Below are 18,261 nucleotides of genomic sequence, written 5' to 3'. Positions count from 1 at the left end.
AATCTGCAGAATGGAGACTAACAATTGTCTTGTTGCATTTTTACAGGAACATGACCAGATGTATGTGGACAGCTGCAAGAACAAAGGATTCTGGCACTAAGAAGTTTGCAATAACCAGCAACACCTCCTCTCCTTTTGGTATGAAAGATGTCTGAATTCTAACTCAGGTAAGATAATTCTTTGGGACACTAGTCCACCACCTTCTCAGTCTGCTGGCTTACTGAATAAAGTTGCTATTCCTTGCCCCAGCACCCTGTCTCTTGATTTATTGGTCTGTCTTGTGGTGAGCAGTATGAGCTTGGACTTAACAGTTCTTCAATTTTTTAAAAGTGAGAACGCATAATCTTTTATCTCTTATTTAGTTTATCGCTTATCCTTTTTGATCCTTTTCAGCAAATATACTATCATTATCAAATTTTATTTACTTTTTTTCCCTTCAAGTCCTTTTTTTCTTTGTGGAGTTCACTGAAGAAATGCTCCAAGAATGGAGCTAGTAATTTCTGGACTTAGACGTTCTGTGAGCACCTATCCAGCAAACGGTCAAATTCATGCTCTCAGATGGCTGGACAGCTGCGGGTCATGAGGACCTAGGCTTTGATTGCTGAATTGTTGCATCCACTTCATAAAGCAGACTTCAACTTGATGCCAATCTTTAGCTTTTTCCCACCATTCCTGTGGGAGATCTGGCTAACCTGATAAAGGACCATCCTTGGATTTGGGCAGAAGAAGCAAATTGTGAAGTAGCTCTTGTGACACACAATAAGCAGTAGAAAGTATGAAAGAACTGCCCAATACATGACTCTGGGAACTCTCTGTGTGCTGCTAAACAAGGAGAGCTGGGCTTACCAGCAGCTCCTCTACCTGCAGTTTTCCATATGAGTACAGCTTTCCTTCTTTCAAGCAGGAGAATTTATGAAGAGGTTTATATTTCCACAGGATCACCATTGAGTGGGGGATGGGACAAGTTCTGCAGATTCTGGGAAGCTGCCTTTTTCCAGAGTATCACATACAGTTGGCATCTAAGTTTGGACTGCTTGGTGGTTGGGGTCAAGTTATTAATTACTTGTCATGTGAAATGCAACTCTCAAGCTTGCCTTGTAAGATTGGAACACAGTAGGAGTTAGGGTCCTTTTGCTATAGCACAGCAGTACATGCCCTTCAGCTATGCCCAAGCCCAGGGACAGTTTCCACAGCATCCAAAAGAACAGCATGCCCTAGGAACCTGCTGACCCTTTTGCCTGTGAGTTCCCTTTTGTATCAAGTGGTAGTTGTCTTGCGCAAAATAAACACTGTTATCTGAATTTTTATGTGAAGCTTTACAAATGGCACTTACATTTCCTAAGTAATTATATATTTTGTAGTGACCCTGGTGGCATATATCAAAGATGGCCTTTTTGTCTGAACATACTGAATTTTTAAGGATGAGGACAAAATGAGTGTTCTCACATGTATTTGCATGTGCTTCAATAGCAGCATTTATTTATCATTGGAGATGTTCTGTGAGAAGACTTTACTGTTTACCAAACTGTGTTTTGTGATTCATAGTGGGTTATAAGATTAATGTTATCAAGCACAAATAGCATTTTGTTTTATTTTATTTTATTTTTTTTTGTCGTTTCTAGGGCCGCACCCACGGCATATGGAGGCTCCCAGGCTAGGGGTCTAATCAGAGCTGTAGCTGCCAGCCTACGCCACAGCCACAGCAACGTCAGATTCGAGCCGCATCTGTGACCTACACCACAGCTCACAGCAACGCCGGATCCTTAACCCACTGAGCAAGGCCAGTGATCGAACCTGCAACCTCATGGTTCCTAGTCGGATTCGTTAACCAGTGAGCCACAACGGGAAATCCACAAATAGCATTTTAAATAAAAGAGTTAAAGTAAGTAGTAAATGTCAGCCTGAACTGCATATAGAATATGAAAATAGACTACACATGTACATATTTTTATATACCTACTGAATTATCTACAAAAGGTGTATTTTTCATGCATTGCAGTAGAAAAGTTTGAAGATCACTACTTTAGAGGGTATCAGATAAGTGCTTATAGGCCATTTCTTTGGCTATCTATGAGAATGATGAACTAGGACCTGCTCACAGTAACTTCATTCTTATCAGTGTCTTTCTACATAATCCTGCAAATAGTTCTTGATGTAATTTATGTTGGTTCAACTTTGACCCTCAGCAAACTTACTTGTGGAATCCTGTGTTTGTGAGAAGAAAGTCTGATTAGTGGTGGGGCTTTGTGGTTCATCATCTCTGTAATGCCAAGATTCTTTCCTCTTGTATCTTTCTACAGCTGCAGGATTTGTTCATGTGTGTGATTTTGCACTTGTATGGTGCTGCCTTGACCAGTCTCTTTTCTCCCTGAATTTATTGAGCCTTTCTATGTATTTAATTAGCATACAGTGACAGTGGCAACTGTAATGTTTGGTTTTGTCCCATTTTACACATACTCAAAATATTTTCAATATGAGTATTCTTTCCAATTTTCTCATAATGTACTTGGAAACGTTCAATGCAAATAAATATCAGTGTTTACTGTCAGGTCTTACTAGGCAGTAATCCTGATGAATTTTTAAACAAATTAATAGTTTGTTACATTTGAACTTTTGTATCACCATACACTTTAGATAAATGACACATTTACTAAGACACAGAATCAAAGATTCTGAGATATTGACATTTTAATATATTAACTTGAGAAATATAAAGTCATGGAATAGTTAGAAAAGTTTCCAAGTTGAAACTACAGAGGGTATGCAAGATATTCTTTCTTATTAAAATCATGTGTTCCTTTCATGTTCCTTTATTCCTAAAAAGTTTCCTATGGCATGTATTCATCCAAACACAGTTTGCATGTTACACAAATACTTGGCCTTAGTCTACCATTCAGCTTCACTTCAGTTTAGGATGCTTAGGAAGACCAAGTAGCCAAATAATGTATGCCAACAAGATTTCTGGCATCCCTGTACTAGAGTGTGATCCCTGATAATTCTTAGAAAAAATCATCATATCTAGCCAATGTCACATCATTAGCAATCTAAAAAAAAAAACAAAACACAACACTTGAAGTTATGGTTATCGTCTGAACATACTCTTTCAATTATAGTGCAATGGACTATATGTTTCTTTCTCTCCAAAATTTATATGTTGAAACCTAATCCTCATTGTGATAGCATTAGAAACTAGGGCCTTTGGGAGATAATTAGGTCATGAGAGTGGAGCCCTTATGAATGGGATTAGTGCCCCTATAAAAAGGATCCCAGAGAACTCTCTCATCTTCTTTCTTCCATGTGAGGATAGAACAAGAATTCTGCAACCCAGGAGAGGGCTCTCACCAGACTCCAATCATGCTGGCACTCTGATCTCAAACTTCCAACCATCAGAACCTTGGGAAGTAAATTTCTGTTGTTATAAGTATCCAGTCTATAATGCTTTGCTATGACAGTTTTGTTAAGACAGATAGGTAACATTTCCAGACGCAACTTTGAATAAAAATCTATTAGTAGATACACTGCTAGCCAGTGAAAGTATAAACTTATTTAATCATAGTTATAATAATATTCTGCAAAAATGAATGATGGTTGTGAAAACTATTAATATTATGTTATGAAAAAGAGTTTTCAAATAATTTATAGGGAAATAGATTGAGATTGAAGCAAACTATTGAGAGTGTTTGTGAACTAGAAAATGTCTGGAAGGGTTGTATTCTTTTGCCCCCAGCTTTATTGAGGTTTAACTGAGAAACATTTTATATACTAAGTTGTGTAATGTGATTTTTTAAATGGCCGCATTCACAGTTTACAGAAGTTCGTGGGCTAGAGATTGGATCTCCAAGCTGCAGCTCTGACCTATGCTGCAGCTGTGACCTATGGCGAAGCTGCAGCAACACCAGATCCTTTAACCCATTGCATCAGGCCAGGCTGGGGATCCTGTGCCTTCTTGGTGACCCAAGCTGCTGTAGTCGGATTCTTAACCCACTGTGCCACAGCAGGAACTCCTGTTTTTTTTGTTTGTTTGTTTGTTTGTTTGTTTTAAAATTTTTCAAATGGAGTATAGCATGATGATTTAAAATACATATGCAGGAGTTCCCGTCGTGGCGCAGTGGTTAACGAATCCGACTAGGAACCATGAGGTTGCGGGTTCGGTCTCTGCCCTTGCTCAGTGGGTTAAGGATCCGGCGTTGCCGTGAGCTGTGGTGTAGGTTGCAGATGCCGCTCGGATCCCGCGTTGCTGTGGCTCTGGCGTAGGCCGGTGGCTACAGCTCCGATTCAACCCCTAGCCTGGGAACCTCCACATGCCGCGGGAGCGGCCCAAGAAATAGCAACAACAACAACAACAACAAAAAGACAAAAGACAAAATAAAATAAAATAAAATAAAATACATATGCATTGTGAAATGACTACTACCAATGTTTATAAAAACATGCAATTATTGAAAGCAGAATAAGAGATATTAGCATCATATTGGATCACCAACCTTTTCTTTAAAGGGCCCAGAAGTAAATATGTTAGTCTTTGTGGACCACAGATAGTCTTTCCAACATATGGTTCTATTTTTTTTCCAAAAAAAAAAATCCTTTGAAAAAGTAAAAAGCATTCAAGGGCCTATACAAAAACAAGCCATTGGCTGAATTTAGCTTGCAAGCCCTATTTGGATTATATTTTAATTCAAATATTTGAATATAATTTTTCTGCTAGTAGTCATAGTATTAGCAAGTGAGAGTTCTACACTCACATAGGATGAAGAAAGCCTCAAGAGAAAGCCACTTTCACTCTGACAGTAAGAAAAAGTCCAATGATCTGTAACATTATAAATTTTTTAAAAAATTATTTATTTAGAGCAGTTGTTGGGTCACTGCAAAATTAAGAGGAAGGTATAGAGACTGCCCATATGCCCCCTGCCTCCACACGTGCATAACCTCCACCATTATAAACATCCCTCACCACACAGGACACTTATTAAATTTGATGAACCTACCAGTTTTTTTTTTTAAACTGTTAGAGAGCTGAGGCAACAAGGCAGCCATGTAAACTGAAACTAAGGGGTAACAAGTCCCTCTGAAGAGAGTTGGGACATACAAAATTCTTCACTTCTGGAAAAGCACGTGTGGAAGAAGTGACATTCATAAAAGCAGGTGAGAAAAAGGCAACTGAAATTGTATCAAATTCATAATGGACAAATATAAGCTAATGAGAGAGTTTGGATTCTCTGAAAGTCTCAGACCCCCCCCCAAAAAAAAATCCAAGTTCATCTGCCAGCTGTGTTTTGCAGACCTCTGCTTGCATTCATGGTGAAGATTGAGGGAATTCCTAGAGACCTGAGAGAGCCACCTCCATAGCACATACATAAGAAATCCTGCTTGCTTCCTCAAACCTTGTCCTATTGAAACAGAGACATCAGCCACTGTGGGAGGGACAGGAAAAACTTTTTCATCTTGGGTCCCTAGCGAAGGTTTAGTGATGTCGAGGGAGGGGTGAAAGCAACGGATGTGTCTGGAAGAGAAGTGAAAAGGCTCCTTTGGTTCCAAACCCCATACTGATGTTAGGCGGAGGTCTGCTACTCTGGGGAAGAGGCAGATAACTTGCTTGCATTCAAGATCCCCACTGATACAAGGAAAAATTCGGCTAACACAAAGAGAGTGCAGGAAGCTGAGAAAGCCCCACCCCGCAGGTTAGGCATAAAGGACCTGTCTAAGATTGAGGTTGGAGGACAAAAATAAGAAACCTCTCTGCCTCCACTAAGAGCATCTGTCATTAGCTGCTGAGGGAGAGCCCCCTGTGGCCCAGGTATACATGTCATGCTGAAAGTAGAATGAGGAATAAGATCACTGAGAGAGCCTCCAGTGCTCCAGATGCTACATTAACACAAAGTGGCACTGCCCATTGCTGAAGGAATGTCAAGTCTGTGGAGTATTGAAAATAACTATAGGAGTTCCCATTGTGGCTCAGTTGTAATGAACCTGACTAGTAGCCATGAAGATGTGGGTTAAAACCCTGGTCCCACTCAGTGGGTTAAGGATCTGGCACTGCTGTGAGCAGTGGTATAGGCCACAGATGCAGCTTGGATATGGTGTTGCTGTGGCTGTGGTGTAGGCCGGTATCTGCAACTCCAATTTGACCCCTAGCCTGGGAACTTCCTTCCATATGTCACAGGTGTGGCCTTAAAAAGCAAAAAAAAAAAAAAAAAAAAAAAAAAAAACCAAAAAAACAAAAAAACTATAGAAATTGGAGTTCCCGTCGTGGCGCAGTGGTTAACGAATCCGACTAGGAACCATGAGATTGCGGGTTCGGTCCCTGCCCTTGCTCAGTGGGTTAACGATCCGGCGTTGCCGTGAGCTGTGGTGTAGGTTGCAGACACGGCTCGGATCCAGCGTTGCTGTGGCTCTGGCATAGGCCAGTGGCTACAGCTCTGATTCGACCCCTAGCCTGGGAACCTCCATATGCCGCGGGAGCGGCCCAAAGAAATAGCAAAAAGACAAAAAAAAAAAAAAAAAAAACTATAGAAATAACTAAAGTGAAGCCAAGCTCAACTACTGGTGAGGCTAACTCAAACACCAACATTAGTGCCCTCACAGAAGAAGAGAAGGAAAAAAAAAAAAGACACATTACATACAGAGGAACAGACTTAAGGAGGACAGCAGACTTCTCCCCAGAATCCATGCAATCCAGAACTCTGTAGAATTTTCAAAAATGAAGATGAAATAAAAATATCTACACAAGTGGGTAAACAAAAAGCCATTTAATTCATTCCCAGAGGATTTACTTTACAAATACAGTATAAGAAGTTCTTTAGGCAGAAAAATTATATCAGAAGGAAATTTGGATCTGCATGAAGGATTGAGTAGTACAGGAAATGGTAAAATGGTGGGTAAATACAAATACTTTTCATTGATCTTTTAAAGAAAAGATAATTGTTTACAATGTACTATGGGACTTATCACATGTATAGAATTAAAACTTAAAGGCAACTATAGTAAAAAAGATGGATGGAAGGAAAGAAAAGTGAAGATATCACACTGTCCATGTACTGATGTAGTACTATTTATTTATTTATTTATTTATTTATTTATTTATTTATATTTTGCTTTTTAGGGCCACACCCAGAGGATATGAAAGTTCTAAGGCTAGGGGCGAATCAGAGCTGTAGCTGTAGCTGTATGCTACAGCCACAGCAATGCCAGATCTAAGCTGTTTCTGTAATCTGCCCCACATCTCATGGCATTGCTGGATCCTTAACCTAATGAGCAAGGCTTGGGATTGAACTTGCATCCTCATGGATACTAGTTGGATTAGTTTCTGCTGTGCCACAAAGGGAACTCATTCATTATTCAAATAATGATGTAATATTATTTAAAGGAATATTGTGAGTTGAATATATTTATGTTGTAACCTCTAGAGCAAGTTCCAAATAATGTTAAGCAAATATATACATAACTAATAAGCCAGTAGTGAAGATAAACTGGTATGATATTAACTGGTAAACAGATGCATAAGAAGGGAGGAAACAGGACAAACTGAACAAAAAGCAGATGTGATAAATTGAAAAATATAACAAGACAGTAGATTAAAGGCATACTCTTTCCATACTAAATGTAATTTGCTTACACATGTTGATTAAATATCACAATTAGTTGGACTGGATAAAAAAGCAAAATCAAATTATATAGTGTTAAAAACCCTTCACTTTAAATAAAAAGAAAGAAATAAGTTAAAAGTATAAGGATAGAAAAAGACAAATCAAACACGAATCAAAAGCAAGTTGGGAATCCTAACCGAGGGGAGATGGGACCAAGATGGCGGAATAGAAGGACTGGAGCTCAACTACTCCCTTAAAAACAACAAAATTCACAACTAAAGACTGAGCACGCTTCATCCAAATGCACCAGAAACCTTAAAAAAGATATCCTACTGCAGAAGAAAAAGAGGAGGACACATCAAGATGTAGGAGGGGCGATTTCACGATATAAACAACCCCATACCTCCTGGGTGTGAAGCCTCACAGACTGGAAACTAACTGGTTTACAGAGACTCACCTACAGGAGTGAGAGTTCTGAGCCCCACATCAAATTCTCACGTGTGGGGATCTGGCCCTGGGAGAAAGAGCCCCTGGAGCATCTGGCATTGCAGGCCAGTGGGTCTTGTGCCCAGGAGCTCCACAGGACTGGGGGAAACAGAGACCCCATTCTCAAAAGGTTCACACGGACTTTCACGTGCACTGGGTCCCAGGGCAAAGCAAAGTCTCCATAGGAATTTGGGTCAAACCTGACTGCAGTTCTTGGAGGACCTCCTGGGAACACAGGGGTGAACGTGGCTTGTTGTGAGGGAAGGACATGGAAAGCAAAGCTCTCGGGAATATTCAGCAGCCCATGCCTTTCTATGGAGGTGGCCATTTTGGGAAAATCTGGCCCACCCATCACTCAGTTGCTGAGAACCTCCAGGGCAAACAACAATCCAGGTGGGATCACAATCCTGCCCCTCAGTAAGCAGGCTACCCAAAGACCCCTCAGGCACACAGCTGCCTCTAATCCCATCCAGAGACTAAGCTACATCCACCAGAGGGATCAGAATAAGCTCCACCTACCAGTGGGCAGGCATCAGCCCCTCCCATCAGAAAGCCTACAGCAAGCCCCATACCAACTTCAGGCACAGGGGGGTGGACACCAGAAGTAAGAGAGGCTACAACTCTATTATCTGTAAAAAGGTCACCACACCAAAAACCTATAAAAATGAAGAGACAGAGAACTATAACTCAGATGAGGGAGAAAGGAAAAACCCCAGAAAACCAGCTAAGCCATGAGGAGATTCTTAGCCTCCAGGAAAAAGACTTTAGACTGTTGATGTTGAAGATGATGCAAGACATTGGAAATAAACTGGAGGCAGAGATGGATAACTTACAGGAAACACTGACCAAAGAGATACAAGATATAAAACTTAAGCAAGAAGAGATGCAAAATACAATAACTGAAATAATAAATTCACTAGAAGCCGCTAACGGCACAATACAGGAGGCAGAAGAATGAATAAGTGAGGTGGAGGACAGATTAATGGAAATCACTGAGGCAGAACAGAAAAGAGAAAAAAGATTGAAAACAAATGAAGAGACTCTCAGAGAACTCTGGGACAACATTAAACGCACCAACATCTGTATTATAGGGGTGCCAGAAGGAGAAGAGAGAGAGAAGGAGACAGAAAAAATATTCCAAGAGATAATAGCCGAAAACTTCCCTTACATGGGGAAGGAATCACTCACTCAAATCCAGAAAGCACAACCAGTACCATATAAAATAAACCCAAGGAGGGACACCCAGAGACAAAGTTAATTAAAGACAAAGAGAAATCAAAATTAAAGACAAAGAGAAAATCTTGAAAGCAGCTAGGGAAAAGAAACAAATAACATATAAGGGAACCCCAATAAGGTTATTGGCAGATTTGTCAGCAGAAACTCTGCAGGCCAGAAGGGAGTGGCATGATATACTTAACGTGATGAACGGAAACAGCCTCCAACCAAGATTATGCTACCCAGAAAAGCTCTCATTCAGATTTGAAGGAGAAATCAAAAGCTTCACAGTTAAGCAAAAGCTGAGAGAATTCAGCAATACTAAACCAGCCTTACAACAAATACTAATGGAACTTCTCTAGGCAGAAAAGAACAAGAGAAGAAGGAAAGAAAAAAGAGCAACAAAAACAAATCCAAAGCAATGAATAAAATGGCAATAAGAACATACATATCAATAATTACCTTAAATGTTAATGGAATAAATGCCCCAACCAAAGGACATAGACTGGCTGAATGGATACAAAAACAAGACCCATATATATGCTGTCTTCAAGAGACCCACTTCACCTCTAGGGACACATACAAATTGAAAGTGAGAGGATGGAAGAAAATATTTCATGCAAACGGGGATCAAAAGAAAGCTGGAGTAGCAATACTCATATCAGACAAAATAGACTTTAAAATGAAGAATCTTTTAAGAAACAAGGAAGGGCATTACACAATGATCAAAGGATCAATCCAAGAAGAAGATGTAACAATTTTAAATATGTATGCACCCAACATAAGTTCACCACAATATATAAGGCAACTGCTAACAACCTTAAAAAGACAAATCGACAATAACACAATAATAGTGGGGGACTTTCACACCCCACTTACAGCAATGGACAGATCAGCCAGACAGAAAATCAATAAAGAAACACAGGCCCGGAATGATGCATTAAACCACATGGACGTAATAGACATTTATAGGACATTCCATCCAAAAGCAGCAGAATACACATTCTTCTCAAGTGCACATGGAACATTCTCTAAGATTGATCACATCCTGGGCTACAAATCCAACCTTGGTAACTTTAAGAAAATTGAAATCATATCAGGCAACTTTTCTGACCACAATGCTATACCACTGGAAACCAACAACAAGAAAAAATCTTCAAAAACACAAACATGTAGAGACTAAACAACATGCTACTAAACAACCAGTGGATCACTGAAGAAATCAAAGAGGAAATTACAGAATACCTAGAAGCAAATGAAAATGAAGATACGACACTCCAAAACCTATGGGATGCAGCAAAAGCCATTCTAAGAGGAAAGTTTATAGCAATACAAGCCCACCTCAGGAAACAAGAAAAAGCTCAAATAAACAAGCTAATTTTACATCTAAAGCAGCTTTACAGAGAAGAACAGACAAGACCTAAAGTTAGTAGAAGGAAAGAAATCATAAAGATCAGAGCAGAAATCAATGAACTAGAAACAAAGAAAACCATAGAAAAGATCAATAAAATGAAAAGCTGCTTCTTGGAAAAGATCAACAAAATTGATGAACCCCTAGCCAGGCTTATCAAGCAAAAAAGAGGACTCAAATCAATAAAATTAGAAATGAAAAAGGAGAAGTGACAATGGACATCACAGAAATACAAAGGATCCTAAGAGACTACTATATGCAACTATATGCCAAAAAAACAGAAAACCTAGAAGAAATGGACAAATTCTTAGAAAAGTACGATCTTCCAAGACTAAACCAAGATGAAATAGAAAAGATGAATGGACCCATCACAAGATCTGAAATTGAAACTGTGATTAAAAAACTCCCAACAAACAAAAGTCCAGGATCAGATGGCTTCACAGGCGAATTCTATCAAACATTTAGAGAAGAGCTGACACCTCTCCTTCTGAAACTATTTCAAAAAATTGCAGAGGAAGGGATTCTCCCAAACTCATCCTATGAGGCCACCATCAGCCTGATACCAAAACCAGACAAAGATACCACAAAAAAAGAAAACTACAGGCCAATTTCACTGATGAACATCGATGCAAAAATCCTGAACAAAATACTAGCAAACCACATCCAACAATCCATTAAAAGGATTGTACATCAGGATCAAGTGGGATTTATCCCAGGGATGCAAGGGTTCTTCAATATCCACACATCCATCAGTGTGATACCCCACATTAACAAACTGAAGAATAACAACCATATGATCCTCTCAATAGACACGGAAGAAGCCTTTGACAAAATCCAACACCCATTTCTGATAAAAACCCTCCAGAAAGTGGGCATAGAGGGAACCTACCTCAACGTGATAAAGGCCATATATGACAAACCCACAGCGAACATCATTCTCAATGGTGAAAAGCTGAAAGCATTCCCACTGAGATCAGGAACAAGACAAGGATGTTGACTCCCACCACTACTCTTCAACATAGTTCTGGAAGTCCTAGCCACAGCAATCAGAGAAGTAAAAGGAATGAAAGGAATCCAAATTGGAAAGGCAGAAGTCAAACTATCACTATTTGCAGATGGCATGATACTATACCTAGAGAACCCTAAAGACTCTACCAGAAAACTGTTAGAGCTCATCCACGAATTTGGCAAAGTCGCAGGATACAAAATTAATACACACAAATTGATGGCATTTCTATACACTAACAATGAAAGAGCAGAAAGAGAAATTAGGGAAGCAATCCCATTTACCACCGCATCCAAAAGAATAAAATACCTAGGAGTAAACCTACCTAAAGTGACAAAAGACCTGTACTCTGAAAACTGTAAGACACTGATGAAAGAAATCAAAGAGGACACAAATATATGCTCTTGGATTGGAAGAGTTAATATTATCAAAATGACTACTACCCAAGGCAATCTATAGATTCAATGCAATCCCTATCAACTTTCCAAGACATACTTCACAGAACTCGAACAAAATAGTTTAAAGTTTGTTTGGAAGCACAAAAGACCCAGAATAGCCAAAGACATCCTGAAAAAGAAAAATGGAGCTGGAGGAATCAGGCTCCCTGACTTCAGACTCTACTACAAAGCAACAATCATCAAAACCATATGCTACTGGCACAAAGACAGAAATATAGATCCGTGGAACAGGATAGAAAGCCCAGAATTCAACCCATGCACCTACAGCCAACTCATCTATGACAAAGGAGGCAGGAATATACAATGGAGAAAAGACAGCCTGTTCAATAAGTGGTGCTGTGAATACTGGACAGCCACATGGAAAAGAATGAAATTAGAACACTCCCTAACACCACCCACAAAAATAAACTCCAAATGGATCTAAGACCTAGATATGAGACCAGACACTATCAAACTCTTAGAGGAAAACAGAGGCCAAACACTCTCTGACGTAAACGACAGCAACATCTTCTCAGATCCACCTCTCAGGGTATTGACCACAAAAACAAAAATAAACAAATGGGACCTAGTCAAACTTAAAAGTTTCTGCACAGCAAAGGAAACCCTAAACAAAATAAAGAGACCACCCACAGAATGGGAGAACATCTTTGCAAGTGAATCAACTGACAAGGGATTAATCTCCAAAATCTATAAACACTTTCCACAGCTCCATACCAAAAAAACAAACAACCCCATCCAAAAATGGGCAGAAGATCTAAATAGACAGTTCTCCAAAGAAGACATACAGATGGCCAAAAAAACACATGAAAAGATGTTCAACATCAGTCATTATTAGAGAAATGCAAATCAAAACTACTATGAGGTACCACCTGACACCAGCCAGAATGGCCGTCATCCAAAAGTCTGTAAACAATAAGTGCTGGAGAGGGTGTGGAGAAAAAGGAACCCCAGGACACTGTTGGTGGGATTGTAAATTGGTGCAAGCAGTGTGGAGATTCCTCAGAAAATTACAAATAGAACTACCACTTGATCCAGCAATCCCACTCCTGGGCATCTACCCTGAGAAAACCATGACTTGCAAAGACACATGTACTCCGATGTTCATTGCAGCACTATTTGCAATAGCCAAGACATGGAAACAACCTAAATGTCCATCGACAGAGGAGTGGATCAAGAAGATGTGGTACAGGAGTTCCCGTCGTGGTGCAGTAGTTAACGAAGCCGACTGGGAACCATGAGGGTGGGGGTTCTGTCCCTGGCCTTGTTCAGTGGGTTGACGATCCGGCATTGCCATGAGCTGTGGTGTAGGTTGCAGACGTGGCTTGGATCCCGCATTGCTGTGGCTTTGGCATAGGCTGGTGGCTACGGCTCCGATTGGACCCCTAGCGTGGGAACCTGCATATGCTGCGGGAGCGGCCCAAGAAATAGCAAAAAGACAAAATAAATAAATAAATAAAATAAAAATAACAGCAGCTTTTAAAAAAAAGACGTGGTACATATACACGATGGAATATTACTCAGCCATTAAAATGAACGAAATACCCGCATTTTTAGCAACAGGAATGGACCTAGAAACTATCATGCTAAGTGAAGTCAGCCATACAATGAGACACCAACATCAAATGCTTTCCCTGACATTTGCAATCTGAAAAAAGGACAGACTGAACTTCTTTGCAGAACAGATGCTGCCTCACAGACATTGAAAAACTTATGGAGGAGACTGTTTGGGGGGTGGGAGGATGTGCTTGGGTAATGGGATGGAAATCCTGGAAATTGGATTGTTATGATCATTATATAACTACAGATGTGATAAATTCATTTGAGTAATAATAAAAAAGACCTCAAAATAACCCCCCCCAAAAAAGAAGACTATTCCTAAGCATTTAATTTTTGGTGGAGCAATTTTAAAAGACTGTTTTTTTTTATTCCTTTTCTAATATGTCATTCTTAGTATACAGAAAGGCAACCGATTTTTGAATATTATATTTTTTTGGAAAATCTGTATCCCTAGGAGTGTTCCTCTAGGAACTGATTTGGCAGCATCCCATAAATTTAGAATGAAGTTGTAAAAAAAAAAAAAAGCAAGTTGGAAGTGCTAACTTAATGCCTCACAAAACATATAAGAAGTACATTCCATAATGATAGAGGGGTGCAAACTAGACTGTACTGGGCAAAAAACCACATCTTGACAAATTCAAAAAACTGAAATTATATACAATATGTTGTTTGAATACGAAAGAGTTAAAATAGGAAATCGTTTTAGAAATATATCTGGTAACTCTGAAATACTGGAAGTTAAGTAATGTAGGAATCAAAGAAATCTCAAGGAAAATTAGAAAAGGAACATACAACAGGTCAAAATTTGCTAGATGAAGCTAAAGCAATGCATATGGATGGGAATTTGTACTATTAAATGCTTATATTAGAAAAGAAGCAAAGTCTCAAAAATCAATGACCTAAACTTACAATTGAAGAAATTGGAAAAATAAATTCAAATTATACGCAAAGAAAGAAGAAGGAAAAGTAATAAATATTAGAGGGGAGGGAGTGGGAGGGACTGGGAGTTTGGGGTTAGTAGATGTGAACTATTACATTTAGGATGGATAAGCAGTGAGATCCTGCTGTAGAGCACAGGGATCTATATCCAATCACTTGTGATAAAACATGATGGATGATAATATGGGAAAAAGAATGTATATACATGTATAACTGGGTCTCTGCTGTGTAGCAGAAATTGACAGAACTTTGGAATCAACTATAGTAAAAAAATTTTTAAAAAGAATAGAAACAAATTAGATAGAAACCAGGAAATCAATAGAAAAAAATCAGTGAACCCAGAAGCTGTTTCTTTGAAATTAATATACATTTAGTGAGACTGATATGACAGAGAGAGAGAGAGAGAGAGAGAAGTAAAGGCACACAAATTACCAAAATCAGTAATTCCAGAGGTCATATCAATATAGAATCTTCAGATATTAAATGTATGGCAGAAAACATTATAGAAAATATTACCCTCCAAACTTGTTCAATAGATGAAATGGGAAGATTCCTTGACTGACACTAGCTAGCAAAGCTCATTCAAGAAATAAATAACATGTATAGTCTCATACTGATCAAAGAAATTGAATTCACTAAAAAAGAACAAAGAAGAAAACAACAAAAAAAAAAAACCCAAAATATTTTGCTTAAATGAGATTCAAGTCTTTTGTGGCTTTACTGGTGTGATAATTGATTTTATGTGTCAACTTGACTGGGCTAAGGAATGCCCAGATAGCTTTGCAAGACATAGTTTCTGTGTGTGTCTGTGAACATGTGTCCTGAGGAGACTGTCTGAATTAGTAGACTGAGTGAAAAAGATTGAACTCACCTACTTTGGAGGGCATTATCCAATCCATTGAGGTCCTAAATAGAACAGAAAATTAGAATAAGGGATAATTTACTCTCTTTGCTTGAGCTGAGACATCCATCTTCTTCTGCCCTCAGATGTCAGTGCTCCTGGTCTCATGCTTTTGGACACAGAGTGGGACTTACCATCAGACCCATGAATCTCAGTACTTCAGACTTGGACTGAATTACACCACTGACTTTCCTGTTCTCCAGCTTGCAGAGAGTAAATCATGGAACTTCTCAGCCTCCATGATCACATGAGGTGATTCCATAACTATCTATCTGTCTGTCTGTCTGTCTGTCTGTCTGTCTATCTATCTATCTATCTATCTATCTATCTATCTATCTATCTATCAATCTTTCTATTTGTCCATCCATGCTATTGTTTCTGTTTCTGTGGAGAACTCTGGATAATGCATATTTGGGTACTGAGAGTGATTATATTTTATTATTTTTATTTTTGGCTGGACCCATGGCATCCGGGTGAGGGATTGAATCTGCATCACAGCAGTGACCCAAGTCACAGCAGTGACAATGATGGATCCTTAACTTACTGTGCCACCTGGGAACTCTGAAAGTGGTTCTAGAAGAACCACATTTTTGTAAAAATTCAATTATTTATTTATTTATTTATTTATTTGGTCTTTTTGCTATTTCTTTGGGCTGCTCCCGAGGCATATGGAGGTTCCCAGGCTAGGGGTCAAATCGGAGCTGTAGCCCCTGGCCTACGCCAGAGCCACAGCAATGGGGGATCAGAGCCGCGTCTGCAACTTACACCACAGCTCACGGAAACGCTGGATCGTCAACCCACTGAGCAAGGGCAGGGACTGAACCCGCAACCTCATGGTTCCTAGTCGGATTCGTTAACCACTGCGCCACGACGGGAACTCCGTAGAAGAACCACATTTTTAAGGAAGAGTTTTCTGAATTTGTACTTGTGTTATTGGAATTGGCTGTCTAATATGATTACATTTAAAAATGCTAATGGATCTATTTCTTCTTTTTTTTGTCTTTTTAGGGCCACACCCATGGCATATGGAAGTTCCCAGGCACAGGGTCAAATCAGAGTTGCAGCTGCCAGCCTATGCACAACCACAGCAACAACAGATCTGAGTCGTGTCTGCAACCTACCCCACAGTGCATGGCAACGCTGGATCCTTAACCCACTGAGCATTTAGCCATAGCCATGGTCAAGATTCATGGGTCCAGAATCCTACCAAGGGGTAGAAATGGGAGTGGCACTACCCCTTTTTACCTCTAGTGATCTGCTGACAAAATTTTTATTTCCTATCCTTGTGACCTTATGCTCTGATGCCCTAGAGGCCTCAGTTCCAAGGGGAGGAATGATTCCACTAGGAGGTGCAATGGCAATTTCATTAAAAGGAAAGTAAAGACTGCTGCCCCACCACTCTGGTCTTATTGTGGCTCCGAAGCAATAGGCAAAGAAGGGAGTTACTGTGCTGGCTGAGGTGACTGATCCTGACTACCAGGGGGATATTGGACTATTTCTCCACAGTGGAGGTAAGGAAGAGTATGGTTTTTTTAAAAATTATTTTTTTTCCATTATAGCTGGTTTATAGTGTTTTGTCAATTTTCTACAGTACAGCAAAGAGACCCAGTCATACATACATATATACATTCTTTTTCTCACATTATCCTCCATCATGCTCCATCATAGGTGACTAGATATAGTTCCCAGTGCTATACAGCAGGATCTCATTGCCTATCTATTCCAAAGGCAATAGTTTGCATCTATTAACCCCAGATACCCAGTCCATCCCTCTCCCTCCCCTTAGGCAACCATAAGTCTATTCTCCAAGTCCATGAGTTTCTTTTCTGTGGAAAGGTTCATTTGTGCTGTATATTAGATTCTGGATGTGTGATATCATATGGTATTGGTCTTTCTTTTAAGGAAGAATATGTTTTGAATACAGGAAATTCCTTAGTATTATATTACCATGCCTTGTGATTAAAGACAATGGAAAATTATAAGAATCCAATTCAGGCAGAACTACTAATATCCCAGACCATTCAAAAATGAAGGTTTCAGCCATCCCATCAAGCAATATTGATGTATTTGTGAGTTCATTTATTCTATATATCTTTGTGCCTTCATAAAGAGAAAATTCACCTATATTTTTCTAAAATATATATAGGAATTCTCTGTATATCCTTTACATGAGTAATGCATGGTTTCCTTTCAAAGGTTCCTTTTGAGGAATAAAATTGTTAATTTCAAGTAATTACAATTCATCAAAATTTAATTTCAAAGGTCGTGCATTTTGTAACCTGTTAAAAGATCTTTGCAGGTCCCAAATCATGAAGATATATGATCCTGTTTTTTTTTTTTCTAGTGATGTTATCGAATTGTTCTTCCCATTAGTTTGGTGACCCATTTCAAATTAATATTTTGTGTGTTGTAAGATAATAGTCAAGGTTTGTTTCTTTCCAAATTGAAAAGAACAGTCTTTCCCCACTGAACTACAGTGGCATGTAAAAAAAATACACAGTGTTTAGAAGTATTTCTAGACTTTCTATTTTGTTGCACTGTTCTATGTGTCTATTCTTATGCAGACACAAAACTGAGTTACTACAGACTTGTAGCAATGCTTGGTAAATGATAGTGTAATATAACAACTTTGTTCTTCAAGATTGGGTTTGCTATGCTTTGCATTTACATATAAATTTTAGCAGAGGCACGTCAATATCCACACC

General features: G+C 39.2%; 1 long non-coding RNA gene across 1 annotated transcript in view; it reads left to right on the top strand.

The window, feature by feature from the left end:
• The window catches only part of LOC102166571, a 70,577-nt gene that overhangs the window by 36,231 nt on the left and 16,085 nt on the right, over positions 1–18,261 (top strand). Inside the window, exons 3-4 of the long non-coding RNA XR_309215.3 lie at positions 47–167; positions 15,643–15,808. This is a non-coding gene — a long non-coding RNA (uncharacterized LOC102166571). The remainder of the gene's footprint in view (positions 1–46; positions 168–15,642; positions 15,809–18,261) is intronic.

This window comes from Sus scrofa, chromosome X, assembly GCF_000003025.6.
Source record: "Sus scrofa isolate TJ Tabasco breed Duroc chromosome X, Sscrofa11.1, whole genome shotgun sequence".
NCBI lineage: Eukaryota > Metazoa > Chordata > Mammalia > Artiodactyla > Suidae > Sus > Sus scrofa.
This window is presented reverse-complemented; position numbering and strand designations above follow the sequence as displayed.